Below are 25,535 nucleotides of genomic sequence, written 5' to 3'. Positions count from 1 at the left end.
ACCCTTCTTAAATAATGAAACCATATTAGCTGTCTTCCAATACTTTGATACTTCTCTTATGCTCAGAAATGATTTGAAAGTTAATGTCAAGCCCTCTACAATCTCCTCCCTTGCATCCCACACTAAACTAGCATACATCTCATCTGGGCCTAGTGCTTTATTCAATCCTAAACCTGCTAAAGTTGCTAAAACCTCCTTCCTCTCAATGCTGATTTGTTTAAGTTTACCACATAGTCAACCTTTCTGATTTCTGTACCTATATCATTTTTCTCGATAGTACAGATACAGAGCAATAAGGTTTTTTAAAATTTCATTGAAATCTTAAATTGATTGTTACTTTGATCCCTATAGGTTAATTCCTTCCCTTGTTATCTTCTTGTCTCTAATGTACTCATAAAAAAGACTTTGTAGTATCTTTTATTTTATCCATTAGAATTTTCTCATGTTGCCTCTTTGTTCTTCTGTCTTTGCTTCCATACTTTCTGTATATCTGAGAGCAACTCCCATTATTAGTAGTGTGGCAAACTGCAACTTAAAAGTCCCAAAAATCCAAAGCTGCTTTTCAATCCAAGCCACCTGATGCCAGCTTGTCTCACAGAAGTATCAGATACAGTTCCTCCGAACCTTAGGTGATTAACCATGTGTAACCAATCAGGGAACACCACACATTTCTACTATTGACCTCCAAGTTATGAAAACGAAAACACCTCCTGCATACTCTGCAAACAGCAGTGTCCAAATTCACTTTTCCCAATTTATATTCAGAAAATATGTATAGTTTTTAGACTTAATTATCATTGGCTGTCTATTTGCCATATGAAAAAATTATTTAAATTAATTTAACAATTAGTCATCCTGAAAATCTGACACTTATTACACTTGAAGGACTAGCATGTCAAATTATACTAGACAATATGCTTTAGTTTAAAGAAGCACTATTTTTGCACTGTATCTATGAAGAAAGTTTTCTTTTGTGCACATCAACCCCATTCTGTCTTTGGTTGTCACTATAATTGTTACTTTTGAAAAAACCCTATCATTTGTCAGTACTGAATAATATTGAATCATTTTACCTTTGAATAAAACGGTGACGTTCAGGTGGATGATTGAACATGTTTAGAACAGGAAAATAGGTTGTGAATCATCTGACCTTTAATGTGAATTAACCACAGCAAAAGCTTCACATTATTAATGAAATGATTATTTGAATTACAATAAAATGTCAGAAAGAAATTTAACACTTTAATTCCAAAATAGAATTCAATTCAAAGATATTTAAAATAACAAAAGACAATGTACTTTCAAAAGTATTAAGTCTGTTGTGCTAAATTTTTTAAAATATTTATGTTATGGATGTAGGTTTGCTCGCTGAGCTGGAAGTTCAGATGTTTTGTCGCCCTACTAGGCAACATCTTCAGTAGGCCTCCAGACGAAGCACTGCTGATGATTCTTGCTTTCTATTTATATGTTTGGGTTTCTTTGGATTGGTGATGTCATTTCCTATGGTGATGTCATTTCCTGCGGTGACGTCACACCCTGTTCTTTTTCTCAGGGAGTGGTAGATGGGGTCTAACGCAATGTTTTTTTTGATAGAGTTCTGGTTGGAATGCCATGCTTCGAGGAATTCTCGTGAGTGTCTCTGTTTAGCTTGTCCTAGGATGGATGAATGTCCAAGTCAAAGTGGTGTCCTTCCTTATCTGTAATGAAAACAACAACAAACTGCCATTCCTAGATGTCACAGTAGAGCAAACAGCCAATGGGGAGCTTCAAACCAGGAAAACAACACATACAGACCAAATATTGAACTACAGAAGCAGTCATCCTAACATCCATAAACAAAGCTGCATCACAATATTATTACAACGAACCAACACACACTGCAGCATAGATGAACTACGCAGAGCAGAGGAAAATCACCTATACCATGTATTCAAAAACAGTGGGTACTTAATGAATACAGTCTGCCGATTTCTCAGCAACAGACCCAAACAAGCAGACAAAACTCGTTCACAAACATTAGCCACACTCTCCTACATCAAAGACATCTCAGAAATGACTGCCAGACTACTCAGACCCCTTGGCATCATGGTAGCCCACAAACCCACTAACACACTAAAACAGCAGCTTATGAACTTGAAAGACCCTATACAGACAACAAGCAAAACTGATGTCATTTACAAAATTCTGTGCAAGAACTATAACAAACACTACATTGGACAAACAGGCAGAAAACTAGCCACCAGGATACATGAACATCAACTAGCCACAAAATATCATGACCCACTCTCACTAGTGTCTCTATATACAGTTGAGAAAGGACACCACTTTTACTAGAACAACACATTCATCCTAGAATGAGCCAAACAGAGACATGCACGAGAATTCCAAGAAGCATGGCACTCCAACCAGAATTCTATCAACAAACACATTGACTTGGATCCCATTTACCATCCCCGAGAAATAGAACAGGAATTGACATCACCATAGGAAATGACATCACCAACCCAAGGAACCCTAAACACATAAATAAAAAGCAAGCCACACCACCAGTGCTTCACCAGAGGCTCATTGATGATGTTATCTAGTATGTGACGAAACATCTGAAAACGAACCTTCCAGCTCAGTGATCAAACTTACATCTAGAACCTCAACCTGAGCTACAAATCTTCTCAAACCTCACTAATTATGTACCTGCACGCCTAGGTCCCTCTGTTCTACAGCAACAACCAAGGCTCTACACTTGTTTGTTGTATGAAAACGCAATACCTCGTATTTATTCAGATTGAACTCTATCTGCAATTTTTCAGCCAATTGACCCATTTGATCAAGATCCTGTTGTAATCCTTGAAAACCTTCTTCACTGTCAACAATTCTGCCAATTTTGGTGTTATCTGCAAACTTACTAACCATGCCTTCAATATTCTCAACCAAATCATTTACATAAATGACAAATAAAAGAGGACTTAGAACCGATCCCTATTGAACACTGTTAGTCACAGGTCTCCAATCCGAAAAACAACCCTCCGCCATTACTCTCTGTCTCCTACCATTAAGCCAATTATATATCCAATTGGTAAGCTTACTTTGAATCCCATGTGACTTGACGTTAGTAATTAGCCTACCATGCAGAATATTGTCAAATGCGTGACCAAAATCTTAATAAATAACATCTACTGCTCTGATATCATCAATCTTTTTGGTAATTTTCTCAAAAACTCAATTCTCACACAAAACCATGCTGACTATCTTTAATCAGTTTAGCTTCTCTAAATGTCCATAAATCTTATCTTTAATAATCACCTCCAATAATTTGACCACAAGTCTATTGTTCACCTTCTCCTCACAACCTTTCTTAGATGAAGGTACAACATTAGTCACCCTCCAGTCATCAGGCACCTCACCCATAGTTGTAGATGATACAAATATTTCTGCAAGGGGTCTCGTAATTTCCTCTCTTACTTCCCACAATGTTCTGGGATACATTAGATCATATCAGAAGATGTATCCACCTTTATGTTCTCCAAGACCTCCCAAACTCCCTCTTCTGTAATCAAAATGTATTTCTCTGCATTCTTTAGACCCCATTTCTTTCTCCATAGTAAAAACTGGCATGAAATATTCTTTTATTAGTTCTCCCATTTGCTGGACTTCAACACAAAGATGACTTCCTTGATCCTTAAGCGGCCCTAATCTCTCTATGATTACCCTCTTGCTCTTACTGTGTATTTGTAGAGTAAGCAATTGGAAAAGCTAATAGAATATTCTCATTTTTGTGAAAGCTAATGAATGTGAAAATAGGGCAATTATGCTTCAATTATACACTGCACCGATGAGACTACATTTGCAATACGTTTTGCAGTATTGGCCTCCTTATTTAAGGAAGGATGTAAATGTATTGGACCCAATTCAGACATTCACTGAACTAATACCTGAAATGAGTAGGTTAGCTTTTGAGGAAAGCTTGAAAGTTCAACCTTTACAACTTGAAAGCTCGCATCATCTAGAGCTTACAAGACAAAGAGGTGATTTGATAGAAACTTGATAAGATCCTGAGGGGTTTTGATGGATGGATGTGGAGCAGATGTTTCTCCTTATGGCAGAATGTAGAACAAAGGGGTCACTGCTTACAATTAAGGGACCATCAAGTCAACATACATGAGGTGAGTTTTTTTGTTGTCCCAGAGGGTCAACAGAAGTAGAGCCTTTCAATATTTTTAAGGCGGAGATGGATCGATTCTTGTTAAGTAAGCAGTGAAAAGTTACTATGGATAGATGGTCAAGTGGATATGAGGATATGATCAGAGCAGCCATGGTCCTATTGAATGGCAGAGCTCACTCGAGAGACTGAATGGCCCGCTCCTGCTACTTGTTCATACATTATGAACTTTTACTTTTTAACCAAGATTGAGCCAACTTCTGCAGAGTACTTTGTGCGAGTATCTTTCCACATTGGGATGACATAGCTTGACTAATACCAGTAAGGAGAATTGGTCGCACCAAATAAACCCATCGTGTTGGCAATATAGGCCATTTACATCAAAAGATCACCAACAACACTGAACAAGTTTGACACAGTCCAAGACACCCAATCTATTCCCTTCAATGTGCTCTCCCTTTACCACCAACGCACAGAAGCCGAAATATGTTCCATTTACAGGATGTCTTGTAACCGCACACCAAGGCTCTAGATGTTCTTCAGAGCGATGTTGTCCAAGTAAGGCTATGCCCTTTTAAATGTCTAATATAGAAATAAGCTTTAAGTCAGTTTTGCTACTTAAGTTAATTAAACATTGATCCACATTAAATCTACAAAGAAATTTACTTCTTACATTAACAGAATCTGCTGATACCATGGTTGTACAGAATTAATTAACAGCCCCTTAATTCATTTGTGTTCATGATTCAAGCATACAATAGAATTTTTTAGCAATTATAGAATCACATACCAAAACAGCAGGAGTAAAGTTTTGTTCAATCAGAAAAACAGGCTGGTATGGACATCAGATGACCTCACCTTTACATTAACAATGCAGTATAAACACTTTTCTAATAGTAATCAGAGATGTGATATTTCTATTACTGCACAATATGGACCATTCCTGCCATCCCCTTCCATTTCAATCTTAAAGTTCTTTCCAAGCTGAAACCAATTCCATCACCTTCATGGAAATTTGATGTTCAGACATCTGATACAGTAGAGTATTTTCATGGTATAGTGCTTTCTGTACTGGACAGTCTTCTCTGATCCTTAATTGTTTGCCTCCAAAAGCAATTGTAAGAGACAAAACAACTGCAGATGCTGGAATCCAAGGTACACAAGCAGGAGGTTGGAAGAACCCAGCAAACCAGGCAGCATCTGGAGGTGGAAAAGTCAATGTTTCGGGTGTAACCCTTCTTCACGACTGGGGGTGGGTGTGGGGGGAGCTGCAGATAAAGGGGGAGGCGGGACAGGGTGGTGAAGCGGATATAGGTGAAGACAGTGTTATGGACTAGGCCAGACCACTCAAAACATTCTTAAGCAGGCAGCTCAGACCATAACTTTGCAATTTGTTTCAGTAAGTGTACAGTGAAAATTATCCAAATTAAGTTAGCGAGGTTGAATACCAGCTTTAAAACAGACAAAAAATTTATTCAAAATATTATCCAATGAAATGCAAAGAACAGAATAAAGAACTCCTACAAAACTCAATCTATCCAAACAAGACTTAAGTATGCTGTTCTTTCAGTATGCAAAGCCCCTTTAAAACACAGTACAAAAAAGAATCAGATGCTTACGGGTTGAAGTTAGAAGGGCAGAAGAGAGAGTTTCCACACAGCTCACTGCTGAACTCCCAACTAGTTCTGGACTGAATTAAAATGTTCAGCTAGAGAGCTGACCACTCCCATTTCATTCTCCAGGTCACTTCTAAAACATGACCACTTTGGCTTGAAGTTTCATCTGTTTACATATAAACAAAAGGCCTCTTAAAATCCTTTTCATCTCTGTACCAAACCAACCAGATTGGAACCCGGCCTGGTTTCTTACCCCTCTGAAAAATATCAAGGACAGAGTATCCTTGAGCCAAGGTATAGCTTTAAGAAAAAAAAGGACTCGCTTTGTGACAACAGGCAAAAGGTACGTCCTGGTTGGTCAATGGGATGAATCTGGTCAGTGGCTGGGAGGAGTGGAAGGGAGGGGGAGGGGCTGGGAAGTGAGTCAGGGGATGGGAAGGGAGGTTATTTGAAGTTGCAGAACTCAATGTTGAGCCCTCTGGACTGTAGGCCGTCCAGGCGGAAGGTGTGGGGTAGTTCCTCCAATTTCCAGTTTGGTTCGTTGTGGCAATGGAGGAGGCCAAGGATGGTCATGTAGGAAAGGGAGTGGGGAGAGCAGTGACTGGAAGATCAGGTCAGCCCCTGCGGGAGATGCTCAGCGAACCGTTCCCTAAGTTTATATTTGGTCTCCGCAGTGTATAGAAGACCGCATCGGGAGCACCGGATACAGTAAACTAGGTTGGAAGAGAGGCAGGTGAACCTCTGTCTCACCTGGAAGATCTATTTGGGGCCCTGGATTGAGGTGAGTGGGGTTGTGGACTGGCAGGTTTTGTATCCTTTCTACTTCCAAGGTTCAGGGGGTTGGTGGGGAGAGTGGCACAATGGTCAGCTAAAGGGATGACAAAACAGTTTGAAGCCTATGAACTGTACTCTTACTCTTGAGGAAGATGAGGACATTGAACAAGAGGAACATAACCTCCTGCTGCAGCATCGGGTGCAACAAACCAGACAGGATTTAATTGATGCAGGTTTCAATTAATGTGAACTGGATATAGTGATGTTCATTAACTGTAAATCTATTATGTTTGAAAAACAAGCAGTGCCTGTCTGTTCTCAGAAGCAAATGCAGCTTATCTTTGTTTTTTCATTCACTTATGCTAATGCTGTGCTTTAGAAGCGAACTTTTCAATCGTTTGAAGGTTTCCAGTATGTGATGCTCCCACATTGAAAAATGAAAAGATGTTAGGCTTCACTGGGTGTTTGGAAAGTGTAACATTCCTCTGGACCAGAGGTTTTCAACTGGTATGCTGTGGCAAGGTAAGGTATATGTTGTGAAACTCTTGGGAAGCTGTGCTGCTTCGCATAAACTTCTGATGCAGTGTGTGTATGGGCATTCAGCACCCAGCATGCACGGAACATGAAAAATCTGTTCATTATGCAGTACATTTACACATGCACAGACCTAAACATTTGATCTGAGCATGCACAATGATCAAGGATGAGAAGAAGAGGCACACAATTGTTGAGTAACTGTTGACAGTTGACAGGTCTGCCTGTCTGGACACCTTTTCACATTAGCATGGAGCTTATGGAGAATATTCTTGGAATCTTCATTTAGTTACGCAACTAATGTAAGTCCAGAATAGATTCTAAGAAGAAATGGGCAAGTTGTCATATGCATTATATTGCAATCCTACCGGTAAGACCTTAACCATGTAAATGCATCCAATTGTGATATTTATGAGCAATCAATTCAGCTGAGAAAAGCGGGTGTTCCATGGAATTGTTTGATTCATTGAAGTATGTCCTGATATTGTAAATGTTGGGAAGAACTTGGTTAGGCAGGGTTTAAGTTGGGATGGCACTCAGGATTGGAAATCTGTTGATTCTTGTTACTGCAGTTACAATGACTGTCAATCAGACAGGTGATGTACTTTTGTGAACTTAAAGAAATTCCTATTTTTCCCTCCAGGCCTGAACACACAGACTCTTGACACTCATTTCCATAAGCATCAGCTGTCCTCCATTACCTCATTGAAAAGACCATTCCTCAAATGTGAGACTATTGCAGAAATGTCTGGAGGATAGTCAACGTGAAGTGTGCGCCAAACAAGGTCAAATTCATCTAATCTGACATCTACACAGGAGAAGTGACTGGAAATAGCTCCGACTGCAAAGTGGTTTCTTATCTCTTTATCCTATGGTCACTAAGGTAAACTGTTGCCACCTTGGATGAGAATAGCTCATTTGGCACATATTGAATAGAGAATATGCCCATGTTCAATAGCAGAAGGGCTGAAGAACAGTGTTTGTGTATACTTATCAAAAAATATTTAGTAAATATGAATATGTGTTTTCAATACAACTCACATACTGGAAAGCATGCAGAGAGAGTTTTGTGGGTAATATGGAAAATAAAGAACATGAAAGCATGGAGTAAAAAGTGAGGTCTGCAGATGCTGGAGATCAGAGCTGAAAATGCGTTGCTGGTTAAAGCACAGCAGGTCAGGCAGCATCCAAGGAACAGGAAATTCAACGTTCCTTGGATGCTGCCTAACCTGCTGTGCTTTAACCAGCAACACATTTTCAACATGAAAGCATGGGAAGGGTTAAAGCATGAAGACCACTGGCAATCTGTGTTCTGTGGAAGGCAGGGTGGGAGAACCATAGTGGAACATTCTTACACCAATTAGCAGAGTAAGGTTAAAGCTGAAAGGTCACTGTGGTGTGATGAGATAACACAAGTAATAAAGCAAGTTTCTTTGTTAAATGTTATTATGACAGGATTGGGACCGTAAATATTTGGGACATGATATTAAAATATTTAATTAATAGTTAGTAGAGTCAGCTTGAGACAGGAGACTATTGCAATAGATGGAATAGTTAAATATTTATCATGATAGGTTAGTCTGCAATGGAAGACCACTGTAGCAGAGTTAGCAATAAATATCTAACTGTGACATTAGAATAACATTAAGTAGAATGTACAACTAAAGAGATAATGGGAACTAAGATCACTGGTTTATTGTGTAGCTAGAGTGAGATACTTTGATTAATATAGTTGGACATGCTGATAAGCTAACAGAAACATGATAAAAAAATATCAAAATCCACAGACCCTGAGGTTCGGGGCATTTAAGAATCTGCTTTCTCAGTGTCATGGTTTTTTATTTGCAAGTAAAAGATCTACTTCTTGAAGAACTCACTGTGTCTCCTGGTGGTTCACTATAGTTTCTCCACAACAAATTTGGCACTGCAAGCTGGGTTGTGCAGCGACCCACCTGGACAGAGGGCGGCAGTAACAGGGCGTTTCTTGGTCCACCAGGGGCACTCCCGAGACTTACAGAATAAGGGTACTTAACAAAAAAAGGTTAGCATTTTTGCTGTGAATTCGGACTATATTTTGTTGGTTTGGGATGGTCCTTGGGGACTCGGAGGTGTAGGAACCTGCTGGAGGGTCTCTTCAATCCAAGATCCAAAGGCGAGGGGCAAATTACTGCTGAAAGAGACGTGGAGAATTGGTCAAGAAAACTGCGCAGTGGGGTAAGAGGTGAGTAAGAATAGAAAGTAACAATTGTTGAGTAAAAATTCCAAGTGATGTATATAAGACCCTAGAGATAGATAGGGCAGAAATATAAGATCCTACAGATAGATAGGGCAGAATAAAGAAGGGGAAATTGTTTTATAAGACCCTATAGATAGATAGGGCAGAATAAATGAGGGGAAATTGTTTTACTGGAAGCGCTGATAGACCTGTTTAGAAAGCTGGCAGATTGAAAGTGGATGATTAGAAGTAAAATAGCAGAGAATAGTCACAGTGTTAGTATTACTAGACTGTTAAATATTTTAGATAAGGCCTGTAGGATAATAGGATTTTTGGAAATGAACAAAAGGTCTGTTTAAGTAGGCTCTGGCTGACATTTTTACCTAGCAATTGATTTACAGTGAGTTCTTGGCTGTTAGCAGAATGTTTGTGTGTGTACCTGTGTGTGAGAAAGCAGCTGTAGTTTGCAGAATGTTTCTGTGTGTGTGTGTTTGTGAGAGAGAGATATAGAGCGTTTATAGTTTAATCATTGTAATCTGATTTGTATGCATAATTGTTTGTGGTGATTAAATGTTTGTGTTTTGTTTCCCTGGAGCTCGAGATCCAGGGGCATTTTGATTTTATTTTGCACTGTAAAAATTTAAGATAGTTTGTTTTGAGAGAGAAATTTTTCAAAAACTTGTTAGTGATTAATGCATTTTGAAGGCGCAGTGTTAGATTGGTTTAGGTTGAATGAATGAGAATAGGTTGTTTTTACTAACTAGCTGCAATTGAGGATGTTTAGAAATTGATAGGTTGGTAAGGGACAATTACAAGTTATAAAGTTAGGAATTGCTTATACTATTGAACAAAGCACTACCGGACTTGAATGGTATGAGGAAGTGATTTATGAGAGCAAAGGTAATACATTAGTTGGACTGAAATATATTGTAGGATGGATAAAGGGACTGCAGTTGAGATACTGAGTAAGAAATTTCCAGTGGCAAGAAATTATATTGTAAACATTTCTGAGAAATGGGAAAAAAGAACTAAGGATTTATTGACTAAATGGCCAAAAGAAGGTACCTTTGATGTACATATGTGCAATGAGATGGAAGGATTAAATAACAACTATAAGCCAAAAGATAAATCTAAAAATAGAAACCAAAAAGGGATCAGGAGATGGAAATACTGAAACTTTTCAGGAAAGAGGGTGAGGAACTGAAGGAAGCTTGTCAGGCACCTGTGGTGACTAGGAAAGCTGCAAAAGTACAAGCTGAGCAGTTACAGGAAAGAGAAAAGCAGGAACCAGCACCCCCTCTCTGTATCCAGAGGTGGAGGAGTTGAATAGACCTCCTCCCTACTCGAATGAAGAGGCATTGAAGCAGTGTCCAGTAATAAAAGGAACAGTAGAAATAGAGGGACAGTTGGAATGGGATGGAAGTGCAGAAGACAAAAATGAACTGAGGGAAAAAAGAGAAAGAGAGAAAAGGGACAGGCAGGGGCAAATAGAAGCTATACAACGAGTGCAAGAAAAGCTGAAACATGAGATTAGTGTGCTGTGTGGGCTAAGGGAACAAAAAGCAATTGAGGAACGCTCATCGTGATACGAAAGAAGGGCTGAAGAGAAAAGCAGTGAAAGTGACGCAGAGCAAGCAGAAAGGGATGATGAGAGACAAGGAAAGAAAAAGGCCCAGTACCTAAAGAATGGGAGGAATGAGAAACAGAGCCCAAGGGGGATTTATTGAGAAGTAGTGTCAATAAAGGGAAAAAGGACCAACAGGGAAAGATGCTACCGGTCCTTATAAAAGAGAGGAGAAACCCCACAATACATTCCTTGGGGAACTCAGGATCTGGAAGGGCTGAAGAATGCGCTGCCCAGTTTACATGAGGGAATGGGAAAGTGGATCAGGGCTTTTGAAGATGAAACCACAGGGTGATTGCTGGCTATAGGGGACTTGAACACACTGCTGGTGAGGCTGGTAGGACTCCCAAAATTAAAGGCAATAATGGTCCGAGCCCTTTTGAAAAATGTGGCAGACAATTCAATGATTGATGGTGTCGAGTTTGACCGAGTGAGACAGAATGTATGGCAGGCCTTAAGAGACTGTTATCCACCCAAAATGGACCCCCAGGCTCTGAGAGGGGATCCACTGGGAGAAAGTGAAAACCCAGCTGCCTACTTGGAGAAACAGTTTAAAGAAGTGGAGGCTGGAAACAGAGCAAGACATAGAGACTAATCAGTTGCTGACCACACTGTTCCGAAATTTCATCATTGTGGCAATGCCCTCCCAAGTCAGGTCAAGACTGGAGGAGGTGGTGGGTCTGACATCATTGATGAGCCACCAGGAATTTAGAGATTGTGTAGCTCATGCAATTAAAAGGTTTTGAAAAGACAAAGAGAAACTGTCTGAACAGCAGGAGGAGCTGCAAAGGAAGCAGTCACAAATGCAGCTCGAAGAGCTTAAAAAGAAAGAAAAAGAGAAGGCTAAAAAGGTGTTGCTAGCAAGAACCGACACACTAATCAACACTGGCGTGAACCAAGAGCCGGCGCAAGGGGGGTCCTATCAGGTACGAGGTCAGGCAGCATCCAAGGAACAGGAGATTCGATGTTTCGGGCATAAGCCCTTCTGTTCGGGCTTATGCCCGAAACGTCGAAGAAGGGCTTATGCCCGAAACGTCGAATCTCCTGTTCCTTGGATGCTGCCTGACCTGCTGCGCTTTTCCAGCAACACATTTTTCAGCTCTGATCTCCAGCATCTGCAGTCCTCACTTTCTCTTAATTGCTAATAAGACAACAATGATTTGTGCAGTACCACTTAATGAGTCCAATTTTATTCAAAGCAGTATTTAAATTTCAGACAATTTAAAATTGTCTGAAATCTCAAACTCCGAAAATTATGTAGTCCCTTTTGGGACCTATATTGTTTGTATTGGGCACAAGAGAGGCTGAGCTTATTATCTTCTTTCTCTGGGTGAGACCAGTAGGTCTCAAAGGGGGGAATATGGAAAATAAAGAACATGAAAACATGGGAGGGGTTAAAGCATGAAGACCACTGGCAATCTGTGTTCTGTGAAAGGCAGGGTGGGATAACCATAGTAGAACATTCTTAAACCAATTAGCAAAGTAAGGTTAAGGCTGAAAGGTCACTATGGCGTGATGAGATAACACAAGTAATAAAGCAAATTTCTCTGTTAAGTGTTATGATGACAGGATTGGGACAGTTAATATTTGGGACATGGCATTAAAATATCTAATTAATAGTTAATAGAGTCAGCTTTAGATAGGAGACTATTGTAATAGATGGAATAGCTAAATATCTGTAATGATAGGTTAGTCTGCAATGGAAGACCATTGTAGCAGAGTTAGCAAGAAATATCTAACCGTGACATTAGAATAACAATGGGAACTAACATCACTGGTTTATTGTGTAGCTAGAGTGAGGTACTTTGATTAATATAGTTAGACATGCTGATAATCTAACAGAAACATGATAAAAAAAATATAAAAATCCACGGACCCTGAGGTTCGTGGGCATTCAAGAATCTGCTTTCTCAGTGTCACAATTTTTTGTCAAATAAAAGACCTACTTCATGAAGAACTCTCTGCGTCTCCTGGTGGTTCTGTATATTTTCTCCACAACAGTAGCTTGTACCCGGTTGACATTATCTTAGGCAGAAACCAAATTTGGAATATGTTGTGTAGCTTTTCTTCAAAAGATGGAGGAGAAAAGCTTAACCAGAATTCAAATTCTTAGAACTAGATTTTCGTCTTTGAGATAGGTGGTTGGAATTGGAAATCCAGCAGGTGTTTTTGACAGCTATTATGTACAAATTTTACATTTCTTAGATACCTACATGCCAGGGCTAATATTAAGTTAATGGCTTAGAACAGAGCAGCATGCTTCAAGTGATCCCTGACAAGATGGAGTAAGAAATCTTTATACCGTCAGGTCACATACTGTCATGCAGTGATGATTTTAAAGGTATACTGACATACTAACTGAGAGACATAATATAAACACCCAAGGAACCCTACAGCAGCGATAACATTTGGGGAATAAAGAAAAAACAAGAAAGTGTGAGAGAAACTCAGCAGGCTTCGACAGCACTTGCACACTTGTGAGCTCATTAGTGACAGAAGTACTCACCTTTAATGGGAGCTTCCACCATTTTACACCATTGGCATCATATTGAAAAACCAGCTGTGCACCGGGTGAAATGCTGCCAGCCATGAATAGCTTTCACAATTAACATGTTGGGAGGGAAACTGAAAAGAAAGGTTTATGAGGACACATTGATGGATGGATGATACTTTACTGGAGAAAGAAAATTGCATTCTTAAATGTACTGCACCTTACATCATTTTTGACTGATTGTCATAGTAACAGCAGTCACAAGACTGAAACCATACCAGCTATCTGATCTTAGCACATAACACATTAGAACTATGTCTAAAGAAATACTACTCTTTTCCCAATGCCTAGAATATAATTTATTTTTGTGTGTAGGAGCATCACACACTGTAAAGAGTTCAAACAGTTATTAACTTCTTTTAAGCAACAGGAAAAGAGAAGAAATAACACGTTTTTTAAAAAGGCTGCATTTGCTTCTGGAAACAAACAGGGACTTGTTGCTTTTTGAACAACAACAAATTTACAGTCACTGAATAGTCACTGCACCAGTTCATATTTATTGGAACCAGGTGCTGTGTGCTTTGTATTGCCCGATGCTGAAGGTGACATTCCTCCTGCTCAATGTCTTCATCTTCTTCCTCTGAAGACTGCTTTCATCAGAATAAGATTCTAGGTCAAAGGTTCATTTTAAGGTATTTTATGGCCCTCTTTTTGAACACCTCCATGTCTTATAGTAATGAGGATTATGCTAAACTGGCATTTGTTTGTGATTAAATGCTGCCTGCTCATATTACTATGGACCTGTTGTGTTTCTGATCTTCCCCACTGGAACCATGACAAATGAACACAGCTACAATAGGGTTATTGTGGAGGCTATACAGCATCCACTGGAGGTTGCTGCAATTCCTGGACTTGCTGATGCACTTGTTCCTCCTCAGTTTCTCTGCCCCATACTTGCAGCATGTCCAATAAGATGATAATCCCCTCCTGTAGAAACTCCAATGCACTACCACCTTCTAACCATATATGTTGAGTTTCCCCCTTCACAATTATTGTTCCCTCTGAATCCCAGCATGCTGTCTTCAGCCCAAAAATTGAATTCTCTAATTTGATAACCACAGTCCCTGTTAAACTGCCTTGACTTTGAATAAACATATATCATTGGTCTGACCATGGCCTACCCTTCATCTTGGAATGACAACTTTGACTGATAAGCGAACAAATCCCTGACAGATATCTTTGCAGATGCCAGACTGACTTAGAAAGAGCTGTGGATGCTGGAACTCTGAAACAAAAACAGAAAGTGACAAAGGGTCACCAGACTTGAAACATTAATTCTGTTTTTCTCCCTCTTCAGATACTGAGTTTCTCCAACAATTTCTGTTTTTGTGTTTTACTGACTTACCATTTATCCCTGAACAGGTTGCACTACCGTGGCCCAAGACCTGGACTGCAATGATATACTGGTATATTCAGTCAGGCACTTAATAACCCAAACAGCTGACTGACTATAACAAAACCTCTGGATAAAGATCAGATGATGCTCTTGACGGACTGTGGAGGGAGTGTCTGACTAGTGGCAATTCCCTCTGATTTCAGTATGGATTGCTCCTCTTAGAGTCCCAGATATTAGTTTGAAGCACATTCAATATATTGCCACCTAAGCTGCTGGCACATGGTGAACCTTCCTTTTGACTGGTCATTGCTGCCAAATGTAGCAGCTGCCTGGTTTTGTGTCTTACTGAAAGGCAAGAAAAAAACAGAAGTACTGTGATGTTGTAAGCTCTAAACAAGGCAACAATATATAAAGAGTAAAAAGTGAGGTCTGCAGATGCTGGAGATCACAGTTGAAAATGTGTTGCTGGTTAAAGCACAGCAGGTTAGGCAGCATCCAAGGAACAGGCTCTGGCCCGAAACGTCAAATTTCCTGTTCCTTGGATGCTGCCTAACCTGCTGTGCTTTAACCAGCAACACATTTTCAACAACAATATATAAAGAGGCAAGGTAGAGATGCTGTGAGCATCCAGGCAGGCCCAATATGTTTAAGCCCTAAGAGAACAAACTCAGAGCTCAGAGATGCATCCTGCTGTAATCCATGAGATTTGTTGCCCTTTCCTGTACACGAAATGACTTGGCAGCAACATTGCAATGAGAAGTGTTGGTGAGTTCCAAAGTGTGGTGTTGAAACATTGATGTTATGAGTGAGTCAGAAATGTAGTAGGGCCGTGCTTTTCCAATGCCCTCCTCTTTGGATGAAGGGTGCAGGCAGTCATGAGAAGTTGGGGACCACTGGCCAAGATGGAGATTTGGAGGAACAAGATGCAAGCTGGAGTCATCATGTATTCTCCCAGACTTTCATGTCAGGAATGGTCAGCTACTCTTTCTCTTTACTACCAGAAGAAATAGAAAAGTGCATATAAACAGCAGGATTAGGAATTAATTAGATTAGATTAGATTACTTACAGTCCACACTGACCCGCCAAAGTGCAACCCACCCAGACCCATTCCCCTATATTTACCTCTTCACCTAACACTACGAGCAATTTAGCATGGCCAATTCACCTAACCTGCACATTTTTGGACTGAGAGAGGAAACCGGAGCACCTGGAGGAAATCCATGCAGACACGAGGAGAATGAGCAAACACCACACAGTCAGTCACCTGAGGTGAGAATTAAACCCAGGTCTCTGGCACTGTGAGGCAGCAGTGCTAACCACTGAGCCACTGTGCCGCTCACAAATTAATGAGATGCTAATGCATACAATTGTACCTACTGCTGTTCACTAGCAAGATTCTTGTCTCGCTATTAAAGCCTTAGGCGTAAAGTTGGATTTCTTTTTTCAATGTCAAGTTTCTCATTTTCCCAGCGGACTCACCATTGCCCACATTGTCTATGGGTTTGGAAGGTTCTGCCCTCAGTAATTGCATGTAGTGCCACATTTGGATGGACAGTGATGTAAATGCTCATGGTTGTGTACATATCTTTGCTGGATTGGTAAGTTAAAGTATAATTTACCCTTTTATTTTTTTGATTAGATTACTTACAGTGTGGAAACAAGCCCTTCGGCCCAACAAGTCCACACCGACCCACCGAAGCGCAACCCACCCATACCCCTTACCTAACACTATGGGCAATTTAGCATGGCCAATTCACCTGACCCGCACATCTTTGGACTGTGGGAGGAAACCGGAGCACCCGGAGGAAACCCACGCAGACACGGGGAGAACGTGCAAACTCCACACAGTCAGTCACCTGAGGCGGGAATTGAACCCAGGTCCCTGGTGCTGTGAGGCAGCAGTGCTAACCACTGTGCCACCGTGCCGCCCACAAATTTAATTTGCATTGATTCTGCAACGTATTAATGTAAAAGCACAAATTGAGCAACCTTGATGGTAATTTCTTCATTTGGGGAGTTGTTTGGTAAATTGGGTTATTTTGATTTACAGGTTTGCCACAAGGATTCTAACAGCATGCAGCATAGTTTCACAGTTCAGCCGGAAATATGCATCTTGTCTCCTGCACTTGCATTTTTTGAAATTGTGATCTACCAACTGTATCATTCCTTAAACAAACTAGTTACATTTACTGAATGGTAGTAGCTCTTGGTATTGATGGAATTCTTGACAGAGCAGCTTGTGGACTACGGTGCTGCTTCTTATGGTCCTTCAATTTTGGGAAGAACCTGTACAATGTAAAAGGTGTAAGGCTTAACATGCAAAGCCTGACAATGGTTTACAAAAAAGGTAGAACCATCAAACATTTAGCATACCAAAGAAATGTAGTCCATATTGTGAGTGAGAAAGGAAGTCACTGTTTGGAAGATCATAATAAATCGAATATATTTTCTAATGCCAGGCCATGTTCTATCTCGATAGCTATGAGTAGGTATAGCCTACAAAGCAGAGTATGTTTATAAAGAATTATATTAAGTGTGCATCACAATCTGTGCCCTGACTGCCTGTGCCATGCTTCTCATATTAATATACCTGGGATTTATCCTACTAGTAGCCTTGCACTACAGATGCGATAACTTCTTTTTTATAAGATATTCCTGTTCACTAGTGAAAATATTCCAACTACTTTCTGTTGAATGAAGAACAATGTAAGGGGAAAAAAAGAATGTTCTGAGTATGATTTGCAACTTCTATGCCTCAGAGTATGGGAGACCCAGGAGACTGAGTTCATTCAATCATTCCATTCGCATTCAATCTTCCTTGTCGGTTGAATTTCTATGCTTGCAGCTTGAACCTGAAAGATTATGGATGGATGTCCATCAACACCAAACAGAATCACTGTCCTTTGTTTTTCTTATAACATTCCTTCAATACTGGTTACAAGGATCTTTGCTGCTGTATAAGGTAATGGTTCTGAAGGCGTTCATGATCATGTTACATTGGTTCCACCCATTCTACTGAGGGCATACACCATCTGTGGGAGGAGACAAAGAGTTCTACTCTGGTTTTCAGAGGGACCAACTGTATCTGCATCTGCTCCCTAAGGTTTTAGTAAGACAAACTTGATCAAATATCATTGTATTTATTGGTATCATTCAACAAACCTGGTTATCCAAGGATATAGTGTTAAGGGCTTGGATGAAAGGAATTTGTTAAGTGTGTAGAAGAAAGATTTCTGATTCAGAATGTGGATGTACCTACCAGAGAAACAAGGCAGGGCAGGTGACTGAGGTATCAGTGGGTGAACATTGTAGGGCCAGTGACCATAATCCTATTAATTTTAAAGTAGTGATGGAAAAGGATAGACCAGATCTAAATTGGAGGAAGGCCAATTTTGAAGGTATCAAGCAAGAACTTTCAAAAGTTGATTGGGGCGGATGTTCACAGGTAAAGGGATGGCTGGAAAATGGGAAGTTTTCATACACAAGATAATGAGAGTCCAGAGACTGTATGTTCCTGTTAGGTTAAAGGTCAAGGCTGGTGGGTGTAGGGAATGCTGGATGACTAAAGAAATTGAGGGTTTGGTTAAGAATTGAAAAGAAGCATATGCTAGAAATTGGGTGAATCCCTAGAAGAGTCTAAAGGCAGTAGGAGTATACTTAAGAGGGAAATCAGGTGAGTGAAAAGGGGACACGAGATAGTTTTGGCAAATAGGGTTAAGGAGAATCCAAAGTGATTCTACAAATACATTAAAGACAAAAGGATAACTAGGGAGAGGATAGGGACCCTTAAAGATCAGCAAGACCGCCTATGTAGGGAACCCCAGGAGATGGGGAAGATACTAAATGAGTATTTTGCATCAGTGTTCACTGTGAAGAAGGATATGAAACACAGAAAGCATGGGAAAATAAATAGCCACATCTTACATATGTCCATATTACAGAGGAAGAGGTGTTGGATGTCTTAAAATGCATAAGGATGAATAAATCCCTGGGACCTGTTCAGATGTACCCTAGAACTTTCTGGGAAGCTAGGGAAGTGATTGCTGGGCTCCTTGCTAAGATATTTGTATCATCGATAGCCACGGGTGAGCTGCCGAAAGACTGGAGGTCGGCTAACATAGTTCCATATTTAAGAAAGGTGGTAAGAAAAAGCCAGGTAACCATAGATCCCAAGGATGTTGCCAGGGCTGGAATGTTTGAGCTATAGGGAGAGGCTGAATAGACTGAGCTATTTCTCCTGCAGTGTTGGAGGCTGAGGGATGACTTTATAGAGATTTATAAAATTATGAGGGGTATGGATAGAATAAATAGACAAGGTATTTTCTCCAGGTTGGGGGAGTCCAAAACTAGAGGCATAGGTTTAAGGTGAGAGGGGACAGATTAAAAAGGGACTAAGGGAACAGCTCTTTCATGCAGACTATGGTGCTTGTATGGAATGAGCTGTCAGATAAACTGGTGGAATCTGGTACAATTACAACATTTAAAAGGCATCTGGATGAGTATACTGTATGCATAGAAAGAGTTTAGAGGAATGTGGGCCAAATTCTGGCAAATGGGACTAAATTTATTGAGGATATCTGGTCGGTATGGATGAGTTGGACCGAAGGGTCTGTTTCTATGCTGTAAACCTCTATGACTCTATGATTCCATAACAGAGTCTCTCTTGTTGATAGTCTATAGTCATGTATCTTCCACCAATAATCACTAGGTAAGCCCCCAAGACAAAGCAGAGAAAAATGAGGAATAGTGGCAGAGAGCTACTTCAAGCAACCCTTACTGAGAACAATATTCTGGCATAGGTAGTAAATTCCATCAGCAAAAGTGAGGACTACAGATGCTGGAGATCAGAGTCAAGAGTGTGGTGCTGGAAAAAAGCACAGCAGGTCAGGCAGCATCTGAAGGGCAGGAAACTCAACGTTTTGGGCAAAAGCCATTCATCAGTAATGGTGATGGGCAAGTTGTTGGAGGTAATCTTGAGGGACAGGATTTACATGTATTTGGAAAGGCGAGGACTGATTAGAGATAGTCAGTGTAGTTTTGTGCATGGGACATTGTGTTTCTCTAACTTGATTACGTTTTTAGGAGAAATAGCAAAGATGATTGATGAAGGCAGAGTGGAGGACGTGACCTATATGAACTTCTGTAAGGCATTTGACAAGGTTCCTCATGGTAGACTGATTAGTAAGATTAGATCATACAGAATTGGATACAGAAGTGGCTCAAAGGTGGAAGACAGAGAGGATGGTGGTAAAGAGATGCTTTTCAGACTGAGGCCTGTGACTGGCAGTGTGCCACAAGGTTTGGTACTGGGTTCAATTCTTTTCGTCATTTATATAAATGATTTGGATGTGAACATAGGAGGTAGGGTTAGTAAGTTTGCAAATGACACCAAATTGGAAGTATAGTGGACAGTGAAGAAGGTTACCTCAGAGTACAATAGGATCTTGAGAGATGGGCCAATGTGCCAAAGAGTGGCAGATGGAGTTTAATTTAGATAAATGTGAGGTGCTGCATTTTGGAAAAGCAAATCAGGGCAGGACTTATACACTTTATGGTAAGGTCCTGCAGAGTGTTGCTGAACAAAGAGACCTTGGAGTGCAGGTTCATAGTTCCTTGAAAGTGGAGTCGCAGGTAGATAGGATAGTGAAGCAGGCTTGCCTTTATTGGTCAGTGCATTGAGATTAGGAGTTGGGAGTCATGGTATGGCTGTATGTACATTGGTTAGGCCACTATTGGAGTACTGCATACAGTTCTGGTCACCCTCATATAAGAAGGATGTTGTTAAAGTTAAAAGGGTTCAGAAAAGATTGGCAAGGATGATACCAGGGCTGGAATGTTTGAGCCAAAGGGAGAGGCCGAATAGACTGGACCTATTTCCCTGGAGTGTTTGAGGCTGAGGGGTGACTTTATAGAGATTTATAAAATTGAAGGGCTGGATAGAATAAATAGACAAGGTCTTTTCTCCAGGTTGGGGGAGTCCAAAATTAGAGGGCATAGGTTTAAGGTGAGAGGGGACAGATTTAAAAGGGACCTAAGGGAACAGCTTTTTCATGTAGACTATGGTGCATGTATGGAATGAGCTGTCAGATAAACTGGTGGAGTCTGGTACAATTACAACATTTAAAAGGCATCTGGATGAGTATACTTATGCATAGAAAGGGTTTAGAGGAATATGGGCCCAATGCTGGCAAATGGAACTAGTTTTATTGAGGATATCTGGTTGGCATGGACGAGTTGGACCGAAGAGTCTGTTTCTGTGCTGTAAACATCTATGACTCTACGATTCCATAACAGAGCCTCTCTTGTTGATAGTCTATGGTTGTGTATCTTCCACTATTAATCACTAGGTAAGCCCCCAAGGCAAAGCAGAGAAAAATGAGGAATATTGGCAGAAAGCTACCTCAAACATCCCTTACTGAGAACAATATTCTAGTATAGGTAGTAAATTCCATAGGCAAAAGTGAGGACTGCAGATGCTAGAGATCAGAGTCAAGAGTGTGGTGCTGGGAAAAGGCACAGCAGGTCAGGCAGCATCCGAGGAGCAGGAAACTTGACGTTTTGGGCAAAAATCAGTAAATTCTAGATGCTGTTCTAAAGTCTGTTATTCTCTATTGTGGGACAATGCCAGCCAAATCTCCTTTAAAGGTGATGCAAGCCATTCATAGTCCTGATTATTTGTTCACATTTCCAGGAAGTCAATTGTGAAAGGGGAAAAGGTATACTGTGTAAAATTTGGGGAGGGCTGACCTTTTCCACTCAGTGTCCAACTGCAGGTATACTTCTAAATTACATCAAAGATCTCAGCTATGGCTTTGCCTTTCGTAAGTTCGCCGTTCAAATGACCTTGCAAGATACTCAAGATTTATCAGACTATTTGAAATAAGGAGAGCAGATGGAAAAAGCTGCCGGTAAGGCATATTGAAAGTTAAGTCACGTGAGGTGACTGGTCATGGTCTCAGGATGCAAGACACTGGGAATACTGCATCAATTTCTGAAAATGAAGCCAAATACATTGAAGGCCTGTATAAGCAAGCAAAGTACAAAGAAAAACCTCCTGGAACAGATCAAGTCTAAGATCACAGTCCATAACCCTAGACTATGACATGTGGTTTGCTAGCATAGGCCTTCTCCCCCTTGCAGATCTTATTCATTAACATTAGCACTATCTCAACAGAATTTTCACATGATTAAACCATTCTCACATGATTCATGGTCCCACCTTCAAAAGTCCCATGTGATACCTGAAGAATGCCCATGTAAATGAAATATCAAAGCAAAATCGAAAACCAAAACCCCAGGAAACAAACCCTGGCACCGATCTTTACGGTGGCAAAATTGGGGAAAACAAAATAATGATTCTATTAGTGTGCAACAAAAATGTTATACAAACTCTTGGAAATTTTTAAGTATTGTAATTCATTTACAGCTTAATTATTTTACAGAGATTTGTTAGACTTAAGATAATGAAAACCACTGACAGCCTCAGTTGAAGGTTTATTATATGTCACTAAAATGTCAATCTGATCTTTCAGAGACTGCTTCTGTCTTTTCAAAAAACTCTCAGAACTGAGATTGTTTTACTCTAATTACAGTCTGGTCACTGAAATAAGTTGCTTTAGACAGTGCTATCCATCATTTGATGAATAGTAAGTAAATTCCAGCAGTCAGGGTATTCTTAATTGAGTGCTGTGCTACGAGCACGTTTTAAATTCATGATCTTTTAGACATTTCTGACATCTCATCAATGTGTAAAGCAGATAAAATACAAAGCAGACGAAAGTCCTGACAGGAGGCCCCTAAAGACATATGTTTAGAAACTGGAAGCCGTCTTGTTTATAAAATGATACAATTTAGCTTCTGATATCTCCACAGTAGTTAGTATTATTTGTTCCTGAAGCATTCTGCTTTGACAAATATTGTAAATGATTTTGGAGCAAAGCTCTTGAGAGAGCTGAAATTTCTGTTGAATAATTTCCACTGAAACAGAGTAGCAGACCGCTAGCAATCAGACTAAAACAAAATCAGAAATAATAAATGTATACAAATATTTAAATAGATTGAACTGGTTTTGCTGAGATGGTATTCTCCATATAGTCATAGAGTCATATAGCACAGAAGTAGACCCTTTGGTCTAATTTATCCATGCTGACCTGATAACCTAAATAAATCTAGTCCCATTTGCTGGCATTTGGCCCATATCCCTGGAAACCGTTCCTAATCATGTACCCATTCAGATGTATTTTCATTGTACCAGCCTCCACCACTTAATTCGGGCAGCTCATTCCATCCACGCACCACCCTCTGTGTAAAAATGTCGCCCCTTGGGTGCCTTTTAAACCTTTCTCCTCTCACCTTAAACATAGGCCCTCTAGTTCTGGATTCCCTTACCCTTGGAAGAGTTCTTTACCATGTCCACGCTCCTCATGATTTTATAAACCTGAAGAAGGTCATCCCTCAGCCTCTGCGCTCCAGAGAAAATACCCCAGCCTATGTAGTCCCTCCCTAAAGCGCAAACCCTCCAAGCCTGGCAACATCCTTGTAAATCTTTTCTGAACCTCTTTAAGCTTGACAACATTGTTCTTATAGCAGGGAGACAAGAATTGAATGCAGTATTCTAAAAATGGCCTCACCAATGTCCAAAGAGCTGGAGTATGACTGTCCAACTCCTATACTCAATGCTCTAAACAATAAAGGCAAGTGTGCCTTCTTGACCACCTTGTCTACCTGCAACTCTAATTTCAAGGAACTGTGCATCTATACCCCTGGGTCCCTTTGTTCGGCAACACTTGTTGGGCCAAATGGCCTATTTCCACACTGTAGAGATTCTATGGCCACCAATCTGGGTATCATCTGCAAACTTACTAACCATACCTCCTATATTTACATCCAAATCATTTATGTAAGTGACGAAAAGGAGTGGAACCAGCAATGATCCTTGTGACACACCACTGGTGATACACCTTCACTACCATCTTCTGTTTCCTACCTTCAAGGCAATTTTGTATCCAGTTGGCTCGCTCCCCCTGGATTCTATGTGATCTAACTGGTCTACCATGTGGAATCTTGTCAAATGCCTTGCTGGAGTCTATACAGAGAACATCTATTGCTTGTCTTCATCAATTTTCTTATCCCTGACTCTGTGAGAAAGTATCCCTTCTGTTAAGTTTTTCACTTGTGCTCTGTAGATTTGTTCAAAGTTGGGACATTGCTAGAAATATAGTACCACGACCTGTCTGCATACTGTCTGAACTATTAAGATCACAATATGGGAGGGGGGATCATGAAATACGAACAACAGTTTTACTCAGTAGATTTGAAATGGGCATTATACCTTCCTGATTTATATTTAGGGAAACCTGACAACTTATTTGAGCAAAGCAGCTTAGTGGATTGATAAGGGGCAGAAGTCCTCCAACTTCCCATTAAAGGAGCTGATCATTGCTCCAGTCAGCTTTCCATTCCTGCTGCTGTCAATCCATTCCCCAAATTTGACAATATAGGCATCAATTCCTGTACTTGCAATCTCAACCCCCAACCTCCAACTCAAATTCTATCCCAATTCTGACCCAGGATCAGACTTCAGAATCATATCACCACACCCACTGCCCCCTCTAAACCCCCACCCTTGCCTGATCCTTAGTCCAATGTTGTCTCACTGCGCTAATTCTTGGACATTTCCATCCCAGGCCCATTTAACTGAGATGCACTGCTCTTCTACTGCTGATTTTCCATTGGATATTGTCAGCACACTATTGCACAATTCCAAATGAATTCCAAGGAGGTTCCACCGTGTGACCCTCTCTCTGTGTTGTCTCAGTTTACTCATCTCAACTCAGTCAAAGAAAGGAAAGTTGCTATTGAATCAGGAAGAAACTAACAAGGACTCTCACTCACTACTGTCATCTGATAACCCTAGCTGAACGTATATATGTGCAGTCAGCAAGATCTGTAATCTATAAAGACAAAAACTCATTACACCATCATTAGAGAACGACTGTACTCTGATGACATGCTGCAAGTTGCTCAAGCAGAAATTCATTTACAGATATTCATGTACTGTCACCTCTATGCCTGTAACTTGTCCTTACCAATTATAAACCTTAAGAAGACTGTGGTGACAAACACAGAGAATGCTGGAGAAACACATGAGGTCAGAAGTATTTGTGGACAGAAATAAGGTCAATGTTTTGAGTCTGATTTGACTCTTCTTCAGAACTATGGTCATAGGATCCCCTGATCATACTAATTGTTACCTTGGATCCATGATGAGTCCATCCTTTGATGCACACTTGACATATCGACAGAGAAAGGAGCTACCATCTTTAGCTGATTCATAAAGTAGGTGTGGAATAAATCAAGTTGGCCCTTAGGAAGAGACTGATACTTTATATTGTCTTACTCTATGGCTGTGAAATATGGACAACTGGTAACAATAATAAAAAGAAACTCTACAATTTCCTTTTGTCTAGATAGTCAAAAATTACTAGTTAAGCATGAAAACAGCCATGGGACACCAAAATGGATTGCTTGGACTGCAGCCCTGAGTTTATGAGCAGAAGAAAATCCCTGTTGTGTATGGGAGACAAAGTAATGGGCATGTTGGGCGGCACGGTGGCACAGTGGTTAGCACTGCTGCCTCACAGCGCCAGAGACCCGGGTTCAATTCCCGACTCAGGCGACTGACTGTGTGGAGTTTGCACATTCTCCGTGTCTGCGTGGGTTTCCTCC

This window comes from Hemiscyllium ocellatum, chromosome 11 (assembly GCF_020745735.1).
Source record: "Hemiscyllium ocellatum isolate sHemOce1 chromosome 11, sHemOce1.pat.X.cur, whole genome shotgun sequence".
NCBI classification, from domain to species: Eukaryota; Metazoa; Chordata; class Chondrichthyes; order Orectolobiformes; family Hemiscylliidae; genus Hemiscyllium; species Hemiscyllium ocellatum.
This window is presented reverse-complemented; position numbering follows the sequence as displayed.